This window comes from Zonotrichia albicollis, chromosome 23, assembly GCF_047830755.1.
Source record: "Zonotrichia albicollis isolate bZonAlb1 chromosome 23, bZonAlb1.hap1, whole genome shotgun sequence".
Taxonomy (NCBI): Eukaryota; Metazoa; Chordata; class Aves; order Passeriformes; family Passerellidae; genus Zonotrichia; species Zonotrichia albicollis.
Window position 1 is genome coordinate 5,416,177 of NC_133841.1, and position 23,656 is coordinate 5,439,832.

Here is a 23,656-nt window from a genome sequence, read left to right on the forward strand (position 1 = left end):
TGTGGCACACGGATTTGTTTCCCAAGCAGAGCCCCTGTCCCAGCCCTCTGGGCCTGCGGGTGGCTGGGGCCCAGTCGCACACACTCACAGGGTTTCCAAGCTCACTGTGGTCTGCAGCAGCTGCAGCAGCGTCTGCGAGTTCACTTGGGTGGCACTCAGGTCTCTGCAAACATTGGAAAGAGCTCATGAAACTCTCTGGTGACATGGACACAACTCTGCTCTCAGAGCAAGCCCAGGGCCCTGATCATGGTGGTGCTGTTGGCAGAGGCATCCACTTCTGCCTGCTCCAAGTTGAGTCAGGCAAGTTGTGTCTCCAGCAGACTCAGGCTGGCCAAGAGGGAGTTTTGCTCCTGCACCATTTGTGCTGCTTTCCTGAGAACAGGGCACTCCAGAGAGACACAGCTCTCTGTGCATCTGCTCCAAATGAGCCAATACTTACAGAGAGCTCACTGAGGGCAGCTTGAAGAAGGCAGCATCATCAATGACAGCCAGCGGGTTGTGGCTGAGGATCCTGACAAACAACAGAGCTCTGTCAGGGCTGATGGCAAGGATGTGAGCTGGCTGTGCCAGGCACGTGGGCAAGGTCTGGCTGCACTCAAGGAAGCCATGCAGGAGAGGAGCAGGGCAGGGGAAAGGGCCTTTGCAGCTGCACACTCCTGGTGCTCCCTGGCTGACTTCCACAGTTGGAATCAGGACTTTGCCAAGGGCAAATCTGCTCTTGCCCACTGATTCTGCAGAGACTCGCCCTGCCGTGCCTTTAGCCCCGGTGCCACTTACAGCTCCTGGAGGAACTGCATCCCATGCCAGGCCTGGAAAGTGTCGCTGCGGATCTGTGTGAGGCCATTCCAGGAGAGATTTCTGGGGAAAGAGGAGGTCACACAAGGCAATCAGGCCTGCCGTACAGAGAGAGGGGGCAAAGAAGGAGCCCTTTGCAGGAAAGGTGCCAATCCAAGGTAGAAGAGGGAGGAAACTGCTGCTTTCTCAGCGTTTGTAGCCTGCCCAGGACGGCAAGTGAAGGGCACACGTGCTGACTCTATTTCTGTTCCAGGATGCAGCCAAGGCTGCAAGAACTGGCTGCTCTGATGGCTGTGTGTGGACAACCCCGCTGGGCTCTGTCCTCTGGCGTGGCCGCCAGCCATCGGCATTGACCTGTGCAGCTCAGCTGGGCTCTGGGCAGGGCAGATTTAGGGACTGTGGGGAAAACAGCAGCAGCATTTGCCTACACAGGCTCGGTGCCCATGCAAAGACTGAGCTGAAACCCCCAGAGAGAAACTTGATCACTCACAGAGACTTCAGGAAAGGCAGTGGCTCAAATGCCCGTTCCTCAATGGACAGAATCTCATTGGAGGACAAATCCCTGTTCCAGGTAGAACAACAAATGTCACTTCCATTTGCCCTGTTGCTTTTACCTGCCTCTGCAGCCTGGATTCCAGGAGGGACAAAGGCCATGTGCCCGTGCCTGGGCTGAGCAGCAGGGCCCCAGGCAGGGGCAGGCAGGAGCCCCCCCCGCCGTGGGCAGGGCATGGTGCTTACAGGTGCTTCAGCAGGAACAGCCCCTCCAGGGAATGCCTCTTCACAGCCCGCAGCTCATTGTCCCTGAGCACCCTGCAAGGGGACAGAGGGACATTGTGACAGCGCCCACAGCCCAGCTGCAAATGGCATTCTCAAGGGAAAATCTCCTGCAGCAGCTTGACTGAAGCATCTCTTTGGGGCACCGCTGCAGGGATCGTCCCCACTCCTGGCCAGAGCAGGCCCTTGCTCCTGGCCGGCTGAAGCTGACCACAGCTTGATCCCTGGCAAGACAGACACGGGGATGGTGCCAAGGCTGCAAGAGACTCAAGGCAATTCTTGCCATGGTGGGAAGCTCTGGTGATTCACACCCCTCCTGGCAGAGCAGCCAAGCTTGGAATTCCAATGGAAGCTGGTGGTGTGGGGGCTGCTGCTCCAACCCCAGACCAAAGGATGCAAACTCCCCACACTCCTGACATTTGAAATGCTGCAGGGCACTTACAAGGTCTCAGTCCATGGGTAGTCCTGCCAGGTTCGTTTTCCAACATCAGCAATGGAGTTGCCAGTGAAATCTCTGCAAAGAAACAAAAGACCCGGCCCCCCCTCAGGCAAGCCCATTTCCCTGCCTTTTGGCTGCTGAGCTGGAATTGGGCTTTGCCTGGAGAAGGCACAGCGTGCCCAGCCTGGCTTCACCTGGCTCACGCTGAGCTCAGGCCCCCAAACCCCCCCTGTCTCCAGCCAGGGAGTGCCCCAGGTGTCCCAGGTGTGGTTTGCAGAGCCAGGGAGCCGAGGAGGGGCAGCCGCAGGGCTCTGAGGGGCCGCGGCACTCACAGGAAGGTCAGGGCTCGACGGCGGCTGACCGGGGGCACGGTGGCCAGGCCGGCGTGGCCGCAGTTCAGCCGCCCACGGCCTGGGCAGTGGCAGGGCTCTGGACAGAGCTCCTTGCCCACTGCTGACGAGGGGGCCACTGCCAGCAGCAGGGCCAGCAGGAGCAGAGCGCGCACCAGACGCATCACCAGGTCCATGGCGAGGCAGGACTGGCTGCAGTCGACTGGGACGCAGACCTGAGCTGCAGCTGTGGCCGCTCCTGTGTCACAGTGCTGCTGCCAGTGTCACAGTAGTCCTTCTGATGACACTCTAGCAATGCTCTTGTCACCGGGATGGTGCTTGGCATCAGAGCTCGCAGCAAAGCGCAGTTCAGGCCATGCTGTCACCAAATGACTCTGTCTCAGAGCCATCAATCTGTGGCATGATGGAATGGATGGGCTTGGAAGGGGCCTTAAAGCCCATCCAGTTTCACCCCTGCCATGGCAGCAGGGACATCTTCCACTATCCCAGGCTGCTCCAAGCCCCGTCCAACCGGGCCTTGGACACTGCCAGGGATCCAGGGGCCACCACAGCTGCTCTGGGCACCCTGTGCCAGGGCCTGCCCACCCTCCCAGGGAAGGATTTCTCCTGAGCACGGGATCTAAGCCTGCTCTGTGTCACTGTGAAGCCATTCCCATCTGTATTGGGTTGGTGTGGACACATTTTGGCATGGCTTTGGGGCTACAGTTGCTGTTTGTTATGAATAAAAATTCTGTTGCTTTTTTTCTGTGCGAGAAAAGGTTACCGCTACTGCTGGGGTGCTGCTTGTGTTATGGGAATTACGGGTCGTTGTTGTTAATAGTTGTTTTTGTATCAATAAAAGCCCTGGCTGGGGCGAGTTAATGGCCCTTCTCTGAGACAGAGAAGGGTGGGTACCTCCCGAACAGTGAGGTAAAGAGACTTTGGAGGGGAGGGATATGGAAAATACTCCAAGGACCAGCATGCTGTGTGGGACCCTATTCCAAATGCACGGAGAAAACCCCAAAAACAACGAGCACCTAAGAGTTGAAAGATTGGAGTGATGTCTGGATGAGAGGAGCGGATTGCTGGGCCTGCAGAGATGCTGAAAACCTTCACTGTTCCTCACCCTGTCTTCGAGAGCCCCCGGGCCAGGTCTGGGAGGAAGCAAGACCGAGACCAATTCAACATCGGATGGGATCAACACGCCCTAAAGGGTCCCACGAGGACCGGATCCCCCAGCTCCACCCCTGGTGGACAAAGCTGTGCATATCCTCCTCCTCTGAGTCGCCCTGCGAGAGACGATGGGGAGCTGCAGGCCCGCCGAACTGCCCAATCCTGAGCTGATCACTTATAATAAAGGCATTAAAAGGAGAAGAAGTCTCCTTGCCCTGTTTATTTCACTGTTGAAATTTATTTTGCTTCTCATTCTCCTGCTCTGATTTTATTAGTAATAAATGTAATGAATATACCCAAGTTCCATCCCTTGTGTCCGTGACCATGACCGGGGAGGGATCTCTCCCTCCCTCCCTTTCTGTAAACTCATGAGCCTTTGGCTGTCCTTTTTCTCCTCTCCACTTGTGCGGAGCGGTGAGAGCGCCTTTGGTGGGCAGGCGGCAGGCAGGCGGGGCCAAAGGCCGCCTGGCGCTGGGAGGGCGCGGGGAGCTTGCCGAAAGGCGGGCAGTGTCGGCATGGCGGCCGGCAGAGGCTGAGGGAGCTGCAGCGGCAATGGCGGGAAGCGCCGGGAGCCTGAGGGGCGGCAGCTCCGCCTGAGCGCGCCGGCCCCGGCAGCGAGCGCCGTGCAAAGGGAGCCGCGGGCAGCTCGGGCAAGGCCGGCATGGCCCCGCAAGCAGCGGCCAGAGAGGCGGCCCGGCCCGGCCGGCAAGCGCGGCCGCTCTCCGCCGCACGGGCAGCTCCGGCTCCGGGCAGCGGCACCGGCAGCGGCCGTCCCGGCCTGAGGGGAAACGCGCGGGACAGCAGCTCGGGCCGGGGCGGCTGCGGCAGCGCTTGGGCCAGGGCGGCCTCCAGTCCTGGGCACGGAGTCACGAAGATTCCTTCTGTTAGAAGCTGGTGGAAGCTTCCAGCTTCCACAATGTCTGCCAGAACCAATCCCTGATGGCTCCTAAAGGTGGATGTCCACCCTGGAGCCCACTGGCATTGGCTTTGCCGGACATGCCGGAAGGTTCTGGCACCTTCTCAAGGCTGGCCCAAGTAGAAATGGCCGTTACACCTCTGTGGTAACAGATTTCAAAGAAAGCAAAATCAAGTTGTGACACAATTTTAATTAGGACCAGAGAAAAGCAGGAGTGAGCACATGTGAAGAGAACCACCTGCAGGCTCCATGGGCATTGCAGACTGAGGCTGAGGAGATGCTCCAGGCTCCAGAGCCGAGATTCCTCTGCAGGCAGTGGGGAGACCATGGTGGGGCTGCAGTGCTCCTGCAGCCCGCAGGGATGCATGGGGAAGCAGAGATTCACCTGCATGCTGTGGAGGGGCCCTGCACCAGAGCAGCTGGATGCCTGCAGGAGGCTGTGATCCTGTGGGAGGCCTGTGGAGAGAGGGGCCCTGCTCCCAGGCTGGAGCAGCCTGTCCTTGCAGGACTGCACCTGTGGGAGAGTGACCCATGCCGCAGCAGTTCTGGGAGGAACGTTGCCTGTGGGACAGACTCATGCTGCAGAAGTTTGCAGTGAGCTGCTGTTCGTGGGATGGAACCACATTGGAGAAGTTCCTGGAGAACTGTCTCTCATGGGAGGAGCCCCGTGGTGCAGCAGGGTGATAGATCTGCTCTCTGAGAGTAGGGAAATTACTCCCATTCCCTGTCTCCTTGTGCTGCTGGGATTAGGCAATAGTGCTGGGAAGGAGGGAGGGGTGAGGGAAAGGTGTTTTTAAGGGCTTCTTTTATTTCTCATTATCCTGCTCTGATTGTGTTAGTAATAAATTCATTTAATATCAAGTCGAACCGGTTTTGTACTTGATGGTATTTGATGAGTATTTTCTCCTGGTCCTTAACTCATAAACCTTCCTTAAATATTTTCCCCTCTGTCCAGCTGCAGAGAGGAGTGAGTGAGCAGCTTTATGAGTGACTGGCATCTGGCTGGGGTCAACTCACAACAATCTCAAAGTGAATTTGGCCAATTCCATAAGGGTCATCAGAAACTGCTTTTACAAATACAACAGCAACTCCACGAGGAACAAGAATGAACTTTATTTCTACTGAATGCAGGGGGAATCATTGCCAGAAGGGATGAGGAAAACCCTGAGATGCCTCCTCTGGGTGTCCAGAGCTTGCGCTTGCCTGCAGCACCCTCCGGCCTTCCCTCAGCAGGGGCAGCAAGAAAATAACAGCCAAAGAAAAAGCATCCAAGGAAACAACAACAACCAATGAAACAGCATCCATGGAAATAACAACAACTAAGGCAAAAGCATCCATGGAAATAACAGCAACCAATGAAACGGCATCCAAGGAGAGCCTCAGCTAAAATGGGAAGTGAAGAATTGCTGGCATCCCATTAACTTTTTGGGAGTCTTCCACCTTAGTTCTTCACACTATGTCTCTTCCTGGGACGCTTATCTATGGGATTGATAGGAATCCCTGAGGCTCTGAATCCATGGCAATTCTGACTTCCTGAACAGAGAATAGCACGGAGAACAGCTTGGGGAAGCATCTTGACCGTACTGGGAACAGGGGCAAGTCACAAGGGAGCTATCTGCCCTTTTCTCTTCTACATGCTGTGCCTCCTTGTTATGCTTCCTCCCACACGGTCGCAGTTTTACGCAGAACCTGAAAAAATCAGGAAGGGAAAAGAGGGTTAAAGAGAGAAGGCAGCTGGTGATGGAGGCTGTGGGCAACAGGGCTGCCTGTGCTCTGCCCTGTGTGCGCAGCAGCCGCTGGAGGAGTTGGGAAGGGGCATTTCCAACACTGCAAAGCAATGGAGTGAGCGAGGTGAATGGGGACAAAAAGGCTTCAGGCCATCCCATGCCCAGAGCTCCCTGCTCCCACTCCGTGAGCAGGGAGGTCTGTCCAGGGAGGGCTGCAGCAGGTGCCAGCACCTCTCCCTGCTCGGGGCTGTCCCAGCAGAGCCCAAGGAAGATGGGGAGCCCCAGCAGGGATGGCAATGGCTGGCAATGCAGAGAATGAGCCCTGCATGCAAAAGGCAAGTGGAGAGGATGGGAGTGAGTTCTTCAGCAGCCACTGTGGGGAGGGAGCAGGGAAGAAATAGGGCGGAGCCATCAGCAGAGGAGACTGTTCTGGGAACACAGAGGTATTGCTGGTGCTCACAGAAACTCGGGAGCACACCGGGGCCCAGGACATCCATCCCAGCGCCGGCGTGGCAAGGGCTGGTTGGGCTGGGAGCCCCCGGCCGTGCCCAGCGCTGCCGCTCAGGAACCGCTCGCCCGGGGCTGCCCCAAACGCGACGTGTTGGAAACACAGCCGGGAGAGTCCTGGGCAGCGGCACCTGCGCGGCTGCGGGGCTCCAGGAGGAGCTGCTGTGCACGGGAAAGACTCTTGGTGGCACAGCAGTGGCAGGGGCAGGGAGCAGTTACCTTCTGAGACACAAATTCCCGGTGTCGCGGGGTTGGGAGTCAAGTTCACAACGTCGAGAGCGCTTCTGGGGAAGGAAAATGGGAGATTTGCAACATCAGTTTTCCTGTAATATTCTGCCAAACAGGAGAGGGCAAAAGCTCTCATTGCTGGGTGGCTGAAGGCAGGAGAGCAAAGCAAAGCTGGGGAGAGCCGGGACAGGAGGCAGGACAATCTTCCCTCAGGCAGGCTGGACCCTGCTGAGCTGGCTGCTGTGGATGCTGGCACAAGCTGCAGGCTTGGAACAACATCTCCTGTGGTAGCCAGCACATGCAGGCCCATCTGCAGTGGCACATGGGGCTTGTCACCTGGGCACTCCAGCTACGACAGACAGCTCTGTGTCAAACAAGAAATTCTCTTACGTGGAAGATGCAGTTCAGGATCAGGAAAACTAAGATGAAGAAAATCAGCAAAACCACAAACGTGACCACGTACACCACAACTTCCAGTTTGCGCTGTGAGGAAAGGAAGATCACAGGGGTAAGAGGATTGATCCTTCCATTCTCCTTTGCCCAGAAGGACACGTGCAGCAGTGCCTGCAGCTCTCCTACCTTCCGTGTGAGTCCCTTGCCATTCCCCAAGGCCATATGAATGATCATCCTCTCTTGCCGACGACACTGGGCCATGGGATCATAGGCTCCCTGGTTCTCTTTTCTCTCAGTGAGCAGCTTTAGAAGCAGCCTGGTCTTCATGACCATCCTGGCACAGGCGTGCTTGAGCTGGGGCAGGCTGCAGTCCCTGTTCAGGGCTCGCTCCACGTGGGCCATGAATGCTCGCAGGCCTTTGTGTGCTTCCTGCATTGGCCGGTGATGATCAACGTTGGTTTCCCATCTTTTTGGAACTGGAGCAAGGTCTGGATTTTGGGGGCTCACAGGTTTGTTGAGGAACATGGAGTCTTCCTCCCGTGTGGTGTGTGGCATCATCAGGAGGTGCCTGCCTATAGGGAAATGCTTCTCTTCAGCTGTGGCTCTTCCTCTCCTCTTTGCAGCGGGGCGGCTCCCAATCAACAGGTCAGAGAGAAAATCCAGATTCTTGTTTAGATCGTGGTCAGATCTGGACCTTCGCTCCACTTTCACAGGTTGTGAAACCTGGTAGAAAAGATTATTATATCCAACTCCATACTGGCTGTCCTCCTTCTTGTGCCATTTGCGTGTCTTGATGTGGTACTTGCTGGCAGCTGGATCTTCCTCCTCATCTCTGTGATTTGCAGACATGGAGGTATGGACACCACGTTTTAATCCACCAGCTACCGCTGAATGCTTTGAGCCTTGCTGGTATAAACGTGGCTCCATTTTGTCCTGCTGCCAGCTTGAGGGTGACTTTTTCACCACATTGCTTTTGGCAGTCTTGATGCTTCCAGCCTTGTGCAGCTTCTTGTTGACCTTGGCCCTCAGGACATGAGTGCTTGTTTTGCCTTCATGCCCCAAGAGATGCTGAGGGGGATGTGAGTTTGTTCTGGAACTGTCCGGGCTGCTGACATCACCCTCAGTGCTCAGGGTCAGGGCAACAACAAGCGTTACACTTTCACCATCTCCCACTGAAGGCTCCTTGGGCTTGAGGCTCAACACTGGGATGGTGTTCAACTCTCTGCCTTGTTCCATGTCCATTATTTCTCCCCGACTCTGTAGAAGAGTTGTGTGATCTGGAGAACAGCAAGAGCGCAGATCAGCAGCTGGGCACAAACACAGGCTCAGAGGTTACCCCAAGCAGCAGCAGCTCATCTCAAGGCCAGGGAGCACAAGAGAGGAATGGAGGATGTGTTGTGGTGAGGAGCAGAGCCATTCAATCCATGCCATTATCACCTTGGGGCAGAGCAGAGAGCTCGTTCTTTCTTGGTGTCTCCTGGGGCTGTCTTTGGAAGGGACAGAAAAATCCCAGGGGAATGGAATTGCTGTCAGAGAGGTTCCCACAGCTCCAGATGAGCAGGCTTGGCTTGCTCTGCTGGAGCCAGTGAAGAGGCAGAGACCCCAGAGGAAAGATCAGCACTGCAAGGGGGGCACACACTGGCATGGGAGGAATGCCCAGGGACTCCTTTGCTCCAGGGCCATTGCCAAGAGAAGCAGCTGAAGCTGTTAGAGAATGAAAAACTTCCTTAAGGGCTTCAGAGCTCTGGGACTGTGCTGTGGGAAACCTGGGGCTGAGGCAGTGAGAGAAGCGAGCTCCCTGCGGCCCTTGCAAACCTGGCTGTCTCTGTTTGCAGAAGGGCAGCCTGGCCCTGCTGTGCACAGCATGTGCTGTGCCCTGTGCCCAGCTAGCGCAGGACGGGGCTTTGCTGCCCCTGCACAGGCCAACCAGGGCATGACGGTGCTTGGTGTTCACCCCGCAGAGCACATCAGGGGCCCTGCCCTTTGCCCTGCAGTGGGCACTGGGGTGGCAGAGAAACCAGGCTGTTAGGGCAATTTGGGGCCTTTATGGGCAGACCTTGCCTTCCAGCACCAGGGAGGGGCACGGGACATTCTTGCTTTCCTTGCCTAGAACCATGGTGAGGGCAGAAAATGGGTAAGTTTGGTGGACCCAGTGAGCTGTTCCTTCTCCAGACAGTATGTGACACACAAGATATGTACAATCACCAGGAACTTTCCATCCCAAGGTGTTGTGCCCAAGGCCTGTACTGCAAGGGCAGATCAGCACGGCCCAGCACAGGGCAGTGCTGCAGCATCTGCCCAGGCTCAGGAGAAGGGGCAGATTTGAGCTCCCCCAGCCCCTCCGGACACCCACCGCACTGCGGGGCGCTGGTGCTGCACAGCTTCTGGCACAGGAACTGGATGGTCCTGCAGGGGCTCTCGGGCCGGGGACGCTCCTGGCACAGGCAGCAGGCCGCCTCCTTGGGCACTTGGCTGCAGACAAGAGGGGATTCTTGGAGGAACGTCCCACCACCCAGCGCATACCTCAGAGCCCAACTCAGGAAACACACCCATACCACGCCTGGGGCTTGTGCCTCACTGTGTGTCACAGCTCTGGGAAAGGGCCCTGACTCCCAAGGCAAAATATTAAAATGGGGATTTTATCCTGGAAAGTAGAACTGCTCCCCGAATACCACGTGACACAGAAATGCACCCGCCTGGAGTTCAAACTCCCCTTGGAGAAGCCTGCAGCAAGTCACCCCCAAGGTGAGATTCTTCCTCTGAGCTGGTGAGCTTTGGCACTTGCCCAGGAGGAAACAGCAGCTCTTGAGCTTACTGGGCTTGTTCTGGTTTTGTGGCACACGGATTTGTTTCCCAAGCAGAGCCCCTGTCCCAGCCCTCTGGGCCTGCGGGTGGCTGGGGCCCAGTCGCACACACTCACAGGGTTTCCAAGCTCACTGTGGTCTGCAGCAGCTGCAGCAGCGTCTGCGAGTTCACTTGGGTGGCACTCAGGTCTCTGCAAACATTGGAAAGAGCTCATGAAACTCTCTGGTGACATGGACACAACTCTGCTCTCAGAGCAAGCCCAGGGCCCTGATCATGGTGGTGCTGTTGGCAGAGGCATCCACTTCTGCCTGCTCCAAGTTGAGTCAGGCAAGTTGTGTCTCCAGCAGACTCAGGCTGGCCAAGAGGGAGTTTTGCTCCTGCACCATTTGTGCTGCTTTCCTGAGAACAGGGCACTCCAGAGAGACACAGCTCTCTGTGCATCTGCTCCAAATGAGCCAATACTTACAGAGAGCTCACTGAGGGCAGCTTGAAGAAGGCAGCATCATCAATGACAGCCAGCGGGTTGTGGCTGAGGATCCTGACAAACAACAGAGCTCTGTCAGGGCTGATGGCAAGGATGTGAGCTGGCTGTGCCAGGCACGTGGGCAAGGTCTGGCTGCACTCAAGGAAGCCATGCAGGAGAGGAGCAGGGCAGGGGAAAGGGCCTTTGCAGCTGCACACTCCTGGTGCTCCCTGGCTGACTTCCACAGTTGGAATCAGGACTTTGCCAAGGGCAAATCTGCTCTTGCCCACTGATTCTGCAGAGACCCTGCAGAGACTCGCCCTGCCGTGCCTTTAGCCCCGGTGCCACTTACAGCTCCTGGAGGAACTGCATCCCATGCCAGGCCTGGAAAGTGTCGCTGCGGATCTGTGTGAGGCCATTCCAGGAGAGATTTCTGGGGAAAGAGGAGGTCACACAAGGCAATCAGGCCTGCCGTACAGAGAGAGGGGGCAAAGAAGGAGCCCTTTGCAGGAAAGGTGCCAATCCAAGGTAGAAGAGGGAGGAAACTGCTGCTTTCTCAGCGTTTGTAGCCTGCCCAGGACGGCAAGTGAAGGGCACACGTGCTGACTCTATTTCTGTTCCAGGATGCAGCCAAGGCTGCAAGAACTGGCTGCTCTGATGGCTGTGTGTGGACAACCCCGCTGGGCTCTGTCCTCTGGCGTGGCCGCCAGCCATCGGCATTGACCTGTGCAGCTCAGCTGGGCTCTGGGCAGGGCAGATTTAGGGACTGTGGGGAAAACAGCAGCAGCATTTGCCTACACAGGCTCGGTGCCCATGCAAAGACTGAGCTGAAACCCCCAGAGAGAAACTTGATCACTCACAGAGACTTCAGGAAAGGCAGTGGCTCAAATGCCCGTTCCTCAATGGACAGAATCTCATTGGAGGACAAATCCCTGTTCCAGGTAGAACAACAAATGTCACTTCCATTTGCCCTGTTGCTTTTACCTGCCTCTGCAGCCTGGATTCCAGGAGGGACAAAGGCCATGTGCCCGTGCCTGGGCTGAGCAGCAGGGCCCCAGGCAGGGGCAGGCAGGAGCCCCCCCCGCCGTGGGCAGGGCATGGTGCTTACAGGTGCTTCAGCAGGAACAGCCCCTCCAGGGAATGCCTCTTCACAGCCCGCAGCTCATTGTCCCTGAGCACCCTGCAAGGGGACAGAGGGACATTGTGACAGCGCCCACAGCCCAGCTGCAAATGGCATTCTCAAGGGAAAATCTCCTGCAGCAGCTTGACTGAAGCATCTCTTTGGGGCACCGCTGCAGGGATCGTCCCCACTCCTGGCCAGAGCAGGCCCTTGCTCCTGGCCGGCTGAAGCTGACCACAGCTTGATCCCTGGCAAGACAGACACGGGGATGGTGCCAAGGCTGCAAGAGACTCAAGGCAATTCTTGCCATGGTGGGAAGCTCTGGTGATTCACACCCCTCCTGGCAGAGCAGCCAAGCTTGGAATTCCAATGGAAGCTGGTGGTGTGGGGGCTGCTGCTCCAACCCCAGACCAAAGGATGCAAACTCCCCACACTCCTGACATTTGAAATGCTGCAGGGCACTTACAAGGTCTCAGTCCATGGGTAGTCCTGCCAGGTTCGTTTTCCAACATCAGCAATGGAGTTGCCAGTGAAATCTCTGCAAAGAAACAAAAGACCCGGCCCCCCCTCAGGCAAGCCCATTTCCCTGCCTTTTGGCTGCTGAGCTGGAATTGGGCTTTGCCTGGAGAAGGCACAGCGTGCCCAGCCTGGCTTCACCTGGCTCACGCTGAGCTCAGGCCCCCAAACCCCCCCTGTCTCCAGCCAGGGAGTGCCCCAGGTGTCCCAGGTGTGGTTTGCAGAGCCAGGGAGCCGAGGAGGGGCAGCCGCAGGGCTCTGAGGGGCCGCGGCACTCACAGGAAGGTCAGGGCTCGACGGCGGCTGACCGGGGGCACGGTGGCCAGGCCGGCGTGGCCGCAGTTCAGCCGCCCACGGCCTGGGCAGTGGCAGGGCTCTGGACAGAGCTCCTTGCCCACTGCTGACGAGGGGGCCACTGCCAGCAGCAGGGCCAGCAGGAGCAGAGCGCGCACCAGACGCATCACCAGGTCCATGGCGAGGCAGGACTGGCTGCAGTCGACTGGGACGCAGACCTGAGCTGCAGCTGTGGCCGCTCCTGTGTCACAGTGCTGCTGCCAGTGTCACAGTAGTCCTTCTGATGACACTCTAGCAATGCTCTTGTCACCGGGATGGTGCTTGGCATCAGAGCTCGCAGCAAAGCGCAGTTGAGGCCATGCTGTCACCAAATGACTCTGTCTCAGAGCCATCAATCTGTGGCATGATGGAATGGATGGGCTTGGAAGGGGCCTTAAAGCCCATCCAGTTTCACCCCTGCCATGGCAGCAGGGACACCTTCCACTATCCCAGGCTGCTCCAAGCCCCGTCCAACCGGGCCTTGGACACTGCCAGGGATCCAGGGGCCACCACAGCTGCTCTGGGCACCCTGTGCCAGGGCCTGCCCACCCTCCCAGGGAAGGATTTCTCCTGAGCACGGGATCTAAGCCTGCTCTGTGTCACTGTGAAGCCATTCCCATCTGTATTGGGTTGGTGTGGACACATTTTGGCATGGCTTTGGGGCTACAGTTGCTGTTTGTTATGAATAAAAATTCTGTTGCTTTTTTTCTGTGCGAAAAAAGGTTACCGCTACTGCTGGGGTGCTGCTTGTGTTATGGGAATTACGGGTCGTTGTTGTTAATAGTTGTTTTTGTATCAATAAAAGCCCTGGCTGGGGCGAGTTAATGGCCCTTCTCTGAGACAGAGAAGGGTGGGTACCTCCCGAACAGTGAGGTAAAGAGACTTTGGAGGGGAGGGATATGGAAAATACTCCAAGGACCAGCATGCTGTGTGGGACCCTATTCCAAATGCACGGAGAAAACCCCAAAAACAACGAGCACCTAAGAGTTGAAAGATTGGAGTGATGTCTGGATGAGAGGAGCGGATTGCTGGGCCTGCAGAGATGCTGAAAACCTTCACTGTTCCTCACCCTGTCTTCGAGAGCCCCCGGGCCAGGTCTGGGAGGAAGCAAGACCGAGACCAATTCAACATCGGATGGGATCAACACGCCCTAAAGGGTCCCACGAGGACCGGATCCCCCAGCTCCACCCCTGGTGGACAAAGCTGTGCATATCCTCCTCCTCTGAGTCGCCCTGCGAGAGACGATGGGGAGCTGCAGGCCCGCCGAACTGCCCAATCCTGAGCTGATCACTTATAATAAAGGCATTAAAAGGAGAAGAAGTCTCCTTGCCCTGTTTATTTCACTGTTGAAATTTATTTTGCTTCTCATTCTCCTGCTCTGATTTTATTAGTAATAAATGTAATGAATATACCCAAGTTCCATCCCTTGTGTCCGTGACCATGACCGGGGAGGGATCTCTCCCTCCCTCCCTTTCTGTAAACTCATGAGCCTTTGGCTGTCCTTTTTCTCCTCTCCACTTGTGCGGAGCGGTGAGAGCGCCTTTGGTGGGCAGGCGGCAGGCAGGCGGGGCCAAAGGCCGCCTGGCGCTGGGAGGGCGCGGGGAGCTTGCCGAAAGGCGGGCAGTGTCGGCATGGCGGCCGGCAGAGGCTGAGGGAGCTGCAGCGGCAATGGCGGGAAGCGCCGGGAGCCTGAGGGGCGGCAGCTCCGCCTGAGCGCGCCGGCCCCGGCAGCGAGCGCCGTGCAAAGGGAGCCGCGGGCAGCTCGGGCAAGGCCGGCATGGCCCCGCAAGCAGCGGCCAGAGAGGCGGCCCGGCCCGGCCGGCAAGCGCGGCCGCTCTCCGCCGCACGGGCAGCTCCGGCTCCGGGCAGCGGCACCGGCAGCGGCCGTCCCGGCCTGAGGGGAAACGCGCGGGACAGCAGCTCGGGCCGGGGCGGCTGCGGCAGCGCTTGGGCCAGGGCGGCCTCCAGTCCTGGGCACGGAGTCACGAAGATTCCTTCTGTTAGAAGCTGGTGGAAGCTTCCAGCTTCCACAATGTCTGCCAGAACCAATCCCTGATGGCTCCTAAAGGTGGATGTCCACCCTGGAGCCCACTGGCATTGGCTTTGCCGGACATGCCGGAAGGTTCTGGCACCTTCTCAAGGCTGGCCCAAGTAGAAATGGCCGTTACACCTCTGTGGTAACAGATTTCAAAGAAAGCAAAATCAAGTTGTGACACAATTTTAATTAGGACCAGAGAAAAGCAGGAGTGAGCACATGTGAAGAGAACCACCTGCAGGCTCCATGGGCATTGCAGACTGAGGCTGAGGAGATGCTCCAGGCTCCAGAGCCGAGATTCCTCTGCAGGCAGTGGGGAGACCATGGTGGGGCTGCAGTGCTCCTGCAGCCCGCAGGGATGCATGGGGAAGCAGAGATTCACCTGCATGCTGTGGAGGGGCCCTGCACCAGAGCAGCTGGATGCCTGCAGGAGGCTGTGATCCTGTGGGAGGCCTGTGGAGAGAGGGGCCCTGCTCCCAGGCTGGAGCAGCCTGTCCTTGCAGGACTGCACCTGTGGGAGAGTGACCCATGCCGCAGCAGTTCTGGGAGGAACGTTGCCTGTGGGACAGACTCATGCTGCAGAAGTTTGCAGTGAGCTGCTGTTCGTGGGATGGAACCACATTGGAGAAGTTCCTGGAGAACTGTCTCTCATGGGAGGAGCCCCGTGGTGCAGCAGGGTGATAGATCTGCTCTCTGAGAGTAGGGAAATTACTCCCATTCCCTGTCTCCTTGTGCTGCTGGGATTAGGCAATAGTGCTGGGAAGGAGGGAGGGGTGAGGGAAAGGTGTTTTTAAGGGCTTCTTTTATTTCTCATTATCCTGCTCTGATTGTGTTAGTAATAAATTCATTTAATATCAAGTCGAACCGGTTTTGTACTTGATGGTATTTGATGAGTATTTTCTCCTGGTCCTTAACTCATAAACCTTCCTTAAATATTTTCCCCTCTGTCCAGCTGCAGAGAGGAGTGAGTGAGCAGCTTTATGAGTGACTGGCATCTGGCTGGGGTCAACTCACAACAATCTCAAAGTGAATTTGGCCAATTCCATAAGGGTCATCAGAAACTGCTTTTACAAATACAACAGCAACTCCACGAGGAACAAGAATGAACTTTATTTCTACTGAATGCAGGGGGAATCATTGCCAGAAGGGATGAGGAAAACCCTGAGATGCCTCCTCTGGGTGTCCAGAGCTTGCGCTTGCCTGCAGCACCCTCCGGCCTTCCCTCAGCAGGGGCAGCAAGAAAATAACAGCCAAAGAAAAAGCATCCAAGGAAACAACAACAACCAATGAAACAGCATCCATGGAAATAACAACAACTAAGGCAAAAGCATCCATGGAAATAACAGCAACCAATGAAACGGCATCCAAGGAGAGCCTCAGCTAAAATGGGAAGTGAAGAATTGCTGGCATCCCATTAACTTTTTGGGAGTCTTCCACCTTAGTTCTTCACACTATGTCTCTTCCTGGGACGCTTATCTATGGGATTGATAGGAATCCCTGAGGCTCTGAATCCATGGCAATTCTGACTTCCTGAACAGAGAATAGCACGGAGAACAGCTTGGGGAAGCATCTTGACTGTACTGGGAACAGGGGCAAGTCACAAGGGAGCTATCTGCCCTTTTCTCTTCTACATGCTGTGCCTCCTTGTTATGCTTCCTCCCACACGGTCGCAGTTTTACACAGAACCTGAAAAAATCAGGAAGGGAAAAGAGGGTTAAAGAGAGAAGGCAGCTGGTGATGGAGGCTGTGGGCAACAGGGCTGCCTGTGCTCTGCCCTGTGTGCGCAGCAGCCGCTGGAGGAGTTGGGAAGGGGCATTTCCAACACTGCAAAGCAATGGAGTGAGCGAGGTGAATGGGGACAAAAAGGCTTCAGGCCATCCCATGCCCAGAGCTCCCTGCTCCCACTCCGTGAGCAGGGAGGTCTGTCCAGGGAGGGCTGCAGCAGGTGCCAGCACCTCTCCCTGCTCGGGGCTGTCCCAGCAGAGCCCAAGGAAGATGGGGAGCCCCAGCAGGGATGGCAATGGCTGGCAATGCAGAGAATGAGCCCTGCATGCAAAAGGCAAGTGGAGAGGATGGGAGTGAGTTCTTCAGCAGCCACTGTGGGGAGGGAGCAGGGAAGAAATAGGGCGGAGCCATCAGCAGAGGAGACTGTTCTGGGAACACAGAGGTATTGCTGGTGCTCACAGAAACTCGGGAGCACACCGGGGCCCAGGACATCCATCCCAGCGCCGGCGTGGCAAGGGCTGGTTGGGCTGGGAGCCCCCGGCCGTGCCCAGCGCTGCCGCTCAGGAACCGCTCGCCCGGGGCTGCCCCAAACGCGACGTGTTGGAAACACAGCCGGGAGAGTCCTGGGCAGCGGCACCTGCGCGGCTGCGGGGCTCCAGGAGGAGCTGCTGTGCACGGGAAAGACTCTTGGTGGCACAGCAGTGGCAGGGGCAGGGAGCAGTTACCTTCTGAGACACAAATTCCCGGTGTCGCGGGGTTGGGAGTCAAGTTCACAACGTCGAGAGCGCTTCTGGGGAAGGAAAATGGGAGATTTGCAACATCAGTTTTCCTGTAATATTCTGCCAAACAGGAGAGGGCAAAAGCTCTCATTGCTGGGTGGCTGAAGGCAGGAGAGCAAAGCAAAGCTGGGGAGAGCCGGGACAGGAGGCAGGACAATCTTCCCTCAGGCAGGCTGGACCCTGCTGAGCTGGCTGCTGTGGATGCTGGCACAAGCTGCAGGCTTGGAACAACATCTCCTGTGGTAGCCAGCACATGCAGGCCCATCTGCAGTGGCACATGGGGCTTGTCACCTGGGCACTCCAGCTATGACAGACAGCTCTGTGTCAAACAAGAAATTCTCTTACGTGGAAGATGCAGTTCAGGATCAGGAAAACTAAGATGAAGAAAATCAGCAAAACCACAAACGTGACCACGTACACCACAACTTCCAGTTTGCGCTGTGAGGAAAGGAAGATCACAGGGGTAAGAGGATTGATCCTTCCATTCTCCTTTGCCCAGAAGGACACGTGCAGCAGTGCCTGCAGCTCTCCTACCTTCCGTGTGAGTCCCTTGCCATTCCCCAAGGCCATATGAATGATCATCCTCTCTTGCCGACGACACTGGGCCATGGGATCATAGGCTCCCTGGTTCTCTTTTCTCTCAGTGAGCAGCTTTAGAAGCAGCCTGGTCTTCATGACCATCCTGGCACAGGCGTGCTTGAGCTGGGGCAGGCTGCAGTCCCTGTTCAGGGCTCGCTCCACGTGGGCCATGAATGCTCGCAGGCCTTTGTGTGCTTCCTGCATTGGCCGGTGATGATCAACGTTGGTTTCCCATCTTTTTGGAACTGGAGCAAGGTCTGGATTTTGGGGGCTCACAGGTTTGTTGAGGAACATGGAGTCTTCCTCCCGTGTGGTGTGTGGCATCATCAGGAGGTGCCTGCCTATAGGGAAATGCTTCTCTTCAGCTGTGGCTCTTCCTCTCCTCTTTGCAGCGGGGCGGCTCCCAATCAACAGGTCAGAGAGAAAATCCAGATTCTTGTTTAGATCGTGGTCAGATCTGGACCTTCGCTCCACTTTCACAGGTTGTGAAACCTGGTAGAAAAGATTATTATATCCAACTCCATACTGGCTGTCCTCCTTCTTGTGCCATTTGCGTGTCTTGATGTGGTACTTGCTGGCAGCTGGATCTTCCTCCTCATCTCTGTGATTTGCAGACATGGAGGTATGGACACCACGTTTTAATCCACCAGCTACCGCTGAATGCTTTGAGCCTTGCTGGTATAAACGTGGCTCCATTTTGTCCTGCTGCCAGCTTGAGGGTGACTTTTTCACCACATTGCTTTTGGCAGTCTTGATGCTTCCAGCCTTGTGCAGCTTCTTGTTGACCTTGGCCCTCAGGACATGAGTGCTTGTTTTGCCTTCATGCCCCAAGAGATGCTGAGGGGGATGTGAGTTTGTTCTGGAACTGTCCGGGCTGCTGACATCACCCTCAGTGCTCAGGGTCAGGCCAACAACAAGCGTTACACTTTCACCATCTCCCACTGAAGGCTCCTTGGGCTTGAGGCTCAACACTGGGATGGTGTTCAACTCTCTGCCTTGTTCCATGTCCATTATTTCTCCCCGACTCTGTAGAAGAGTTGTGTGATCTGGAGAACAGCAAGAGCGCAGATCAGCAGCTGGGCACAAACACAGGCTCAGAGGTTACCCCAAGCAGCAGCAGCTCATCTCAAGGCCAGGGAGCACAAGAGAGGAATGGAGGATGTGTTGTGGTGAGGAGCAGAGCCATTCAATCCATGCCATTATCACCTTGGGGCAGAGCAGAGAGCTGGTTCTTTCTTGGTGTCTCCTGGGGCTGTCTTTGGAAGGGACAGAAAAATCCCAGGGGAATGGAATTGCTGTCAGAGAGGTTCCCACAGCTCCAGATGAGCAGGCTTGGCTTGCTCTGCTGGAGCCAGTGAAGAGGCAGAGACCCCAGAGGAAAGATCAGCACTGCAAGGGGGGCACACACTGGCATGGGAGGAATGCCCAGGGACTCCTTTGCTCCAGGGCCATTGCCAAGAGAAGCAGCTGAAGCTGTTAGAGAATGAAAAACTTCCTTAAGGGCTTCAGAGCTCTGGGACTGTGCTGTGGGAAACCTGGGGCTGAGGCAGTGAGAGAAGCGAGCTCCCAGGGGCCCTTGCAAACCTGGCTGTCTCTGTTTGCAGAAGGGCAGCCTGGCCCTGCTGTGCACAGCATGTGCTGTGCCCTGTGCCCAGCTAGCGCAGGACGGGGCTTTGCTGCCCCTGCACAGGCCAACCAGGGCATGACGGTGCTTGGTGTTCACCCCGCAGAGCACATCAGGGGCCCTGCCCTTTGCCCTGCAGTGGGCACTGGGGTGGCAGAGAAACCAGGCTGTTAGGGCAATTTGGGGCCTTTATGGGCAGACCTTGCCTTCCAGCACCAGGGAGGGGCACGGGACATTCCTGCTTTCCTTGCCTAGAACCATGGTGAGGGCAGAAAATGGGTAAGTTTGGTGGACCCAGTGAGCTGTTCCTTCTCCAGACAGTATGTGACACACAAGATATGTACAATCACCAGGAACTTTCCATCCCAAGGTGTTGTGCCCAAGGCCTGTACTGCAAGGGCAGATCAGCACGGCCCAGCACAGGGCAGTGCTGCAGCATCTGCCCAGGCTCAGGAGAAAGGGCAGATTTGAGCTCCCCCAGCCCCTCCGGACACCCACCGCACTGCGGGGCGCTGGTGCTGCACAGCTTCTGGCACAGGAACTGGATGGTCCTGCAGGGGCTCTCGGGCCGGGGACGCTCCTGGCACAGGCAGCAGGCCGCCTCCTTGGGCACTTGGCTGCAGACAAGAGGGGATTCTTGGAGGAACGTCCCGCCACCCAGCGCATACCTCAGAGCCCAACTCAGGAAACACACCCATACCACGCCTGGGGCTTGTGCCTCACTGTGTGTCACAGCTCTGGGAAAGGGCCCCGACTCCCAAGGCAAAATATTAAAATGGGGATTTTATCCTGGAAAGTAGAACTGCTCCCCGAATACCACGTGACACAGAAATGCACCCGCCTGGAGTTCAAACTCCCCTTGGAGAAGCCTGCAGCATGTCACCCCCAAGGTGAGATTCTTCCTCTGAGCTGGTGAGCTTTGGCACTTGCCCAGGAGGAAACAGCAGCTCTTGAGCTTACTGGGCTTGTTCTGGTTTTGTGGCACACGGATTTGTTTCCCAAGCAGAGCCCCTGTCCCAGCCCTCTGGGCCTGCGGGTGGCTGGGGCCCAGTCGCACACACTCACAGGGTTTCCAAGCTCACTGTGGTCTGCAGCAGCTGCAGCAGCGTCTGCGAGTTCACTTGGGTGGCACTCAGGTCTCTGCAAACATTGGAAAGAGCTCATGAAACTCTCTGGTGACATGGACACAACTCTGCTCTCAGAGCAAGCCCAGGGCCCTGATCATGGTGGTGCTGTTGGCAGAGGCATCCACTTCTGCCTGCTCCAAGTTGAGTCAGGCAAGTTGTGTCTCCAGCAGACTCAGGCTGGCCAAGAGGGAGTTTTGCTCCTGCACCATTTGTGCTGCTTTCCTGAGAACAGGGCACTCCAGAGAGACACAGCTCTCTGTGCATCTGCTCCAAATGAGCCAATACTTACAGAGAGCTCACTGAGGGCAGCTTGAAGAAGGCAGCATCATCAATGACAGCCAGCGGGTTGTGGCTGAGGATCCTGACAAACAACAGAGCTCTGTCAGGGCTGATGGCAAGGATGTGAGCTGGCTGTGCCAGGCACGTGGGCAAGGTCTGGCTGCACTCAAGGAAGCCATGCAGGAGAGGAGCAGGGCAGGGGAAAGGGCCTTTGCAGCTGCACACTCCTGGTGCTCCCTGGCTGACTTCCACAGTTGGAATCAGGACTTTGCCAAGGGCAAATCTGCTCTTGCCCACTGATTCTGCAGAGACCCTGCAGAGACTCGCCCTGCCGTGCCTTTAGCCCCGGTGCCACTTACAGCTCCTGGAGGAACTGCATCCCATGCCAGGCCTGGAAAGTGTCACTGCGGATCTGTGTGAGGCCATTCCAGGAGAGATTTCTGGGGAAAGAGGAGGTCACACAAGGCAATCAGGCCTGCCGTACAGAGAGAGGGGGCAAAGAAGGAGCCCTTTGCAGGAAAGGTGCCAATCCAAGGTAGAAGAGGGAGGAAACTGCTGCTTTCTCAGCGTTTGTAGCCTGCCCAGGACGGCAAGTGAAGGGCACACGTGCTGACTCTATTTCTGTTCCAGGATGCAGCCAAGGCTGCAAGAACTGGCTGCTCTGATGGCTGTGTGTGGACAACCCCGCTGGGCTCTGTCCTCTGGCGTGGCCGCCAGCCATCGGCATTGACCTGTGCAGCTCAGCTGGGCTCTGGGCAGGGCAGATTTAGGGACTGTGGGGAAAACAGCAGCAGCATTTGCCTACACAGGCTCGGTGCCCAGGCAAAGACTGAGCTGAAACCCCCAGAGAGAAACTTGATCACTCACAGAGACTTCAGGAAAGGCAGTGGCTCAAATGCCCGTTCCTCAATGGACAGAATCTCATTGGAGGACAAATCCCTGTTCCAGGTAGAACAACAAATGTCACTTCCATTTGCCCTGTTGCTTTTACCTGCCTCTGCAGCCTGGATCCCAGGAGGGACAAAGGCCACGTGCCCGTGCCTGGGCTGAGCAGCAGGGCCCCAGGCAGGGGCAGGCAGGAGCCCCCCCCGCCGTGGGCAGGGCATGGTGCTTACAGGTGCTTCAGCAGGAACAGCCCCTCCAGGGAATGCCTCTTCACAGCCCGCAGCTCATTGTCCCTGAGCACCCTGCAAGGGGACAGAGGGACATTGTGACAGCGCCCACAGCCCAGCTGCAAATGGCATTCTCAAGGGAAAATCTCCTGCAGCAGCTTGACTGAAGCATCTCTTTGGGGCACCGCTGCAGGGATCGTCCCCACTCCTGGCCAGAGCAGGCCCTTGCTCCTGGCCGGCTGAAGCTGACCACAGCTTGATCCCTGGCAAGACAGACACGGGGATGGTGCCAAGGCTGCAAGAGACTCAAGGCAATTCTTGCCATGGTGGGAAGCTCTGGTGATTCACACCCCTCCTGGCAGAGCAGCCAAGCTTGGAATTCCAATGGAAGCTGGTGGTGTGGGGGCTGCTGCTCCAACCCCAGACCAAAGGATGCAAACTCCCCACACTCCTGACATTTGAAATGCTGCAGGGCACTTACAAGGTCTCAGTCCATGGGTAGTCCTGCCAGGTTCGTTTTCCAACATCAGCAATGGAGTTGCCAGTGAAATCTCTGCAAAGAAACAAAAGACCCGGCCCCCCCTCAGGCAAGCCCATTTCCCTGCCTTTTGGCTGCTGAGCTGGAATTGGGCTTTGCCTGGAGAAGGCACAGCGTGCCCAGCCTGGCTTCACCTGGCTCACGCTGAGCTCAGGCCCCCAAACCCCCCCTGTCTCCAGCCAGGGAGTGCCCCAGGTGTCCCAGGTGGGGTTTGCAGAGCCAGGGAGCCGAGGAGGGGCAGCCGCAGGGCTCTGAGGGGCCGCGGCACTCACAGGAAGGTCAGGGCTCGACGGCGGCTGACCGGGGGCACGGTGGCCAGGCCGGCGTGGCCGCAGTTCAGCCGCCCACGGCCTGGGCAGTGGCAGGGCTCTGGACAGAGCTCCTTGCCCACTGCTGACGAGGGGGCCACTGCCAGCAGCAGGGCCAGCAGGAGCAGAGCGCGCACCAGACGCATCACCAGGTCCATGGCGAGGCAGGACTGGCTGCAGTCGACTGGGACGCAGACCTGAGCTGCAGCTGTGGCCGCTCCTGTGTCACAGTGCTGCTGCCAGTGTCACAGTAGTCCTTCTGATGACACTCTAGCAATGCTCTTGTCACCGGGATGGTGCTTGGCATCAGAGCTCGCAGCAAAGCGCAGTTGAGGCCATGCTGTCACCAAATGACTCTGTCTCAGAGCCATCAATCTGTGGCATGATGGAATGGATGGGCTTGGAAGGGGCCTTAAAGCCCATCCAGTTTCACCCCTGCCATGGCAGCAGGGACACCTTCCACTATCCCAGGCTGCTCCAAGCCCCGTCCAACCGGGCCTTGGACACTGCCAGGGATCCAGGGGCCACCACAGCTGCTCTGGGCACCCTGTGCCAGGGCCTGCCCACCCTCCCAGGGAAGGATTTCTCCTGAGCACGGGATCTAAGCCTGCTCTGTGTCACTGTGAAGCCATTCCCATCTGTATTGGGTTGGTGTGGACACATTTTGGCATGGCTTTGGGGCTACAGTTGCTGTTTGTTATGAATAAAAATTCTGTTGCTTTTTTTCTGTGCGAGAAAAGGTTACCGCTACTGCTGGGGTGCTGCTTGTGTTATGGGAATTACGGGTCGTTGTTGTTAATAGTTGTTTTTGTATCAATAAAAGCCCTGGCTGGGGCGAGTTAATGGCCCTTCTCTGAGACAGAGAAGGGTGGGTACCTCCCGAACAGTGAGGTAAAGAGACTTTGGAGGGGAGGGATATGGAAAATACTCCAAGGACCAGCATGCTGTGTGGGACCCTATTCCAAATGCACGGAGAAAACCCCAAAAACAACGAGCACCTAAGAGTTGAAAGATTGGAGTGATGTCTGGATG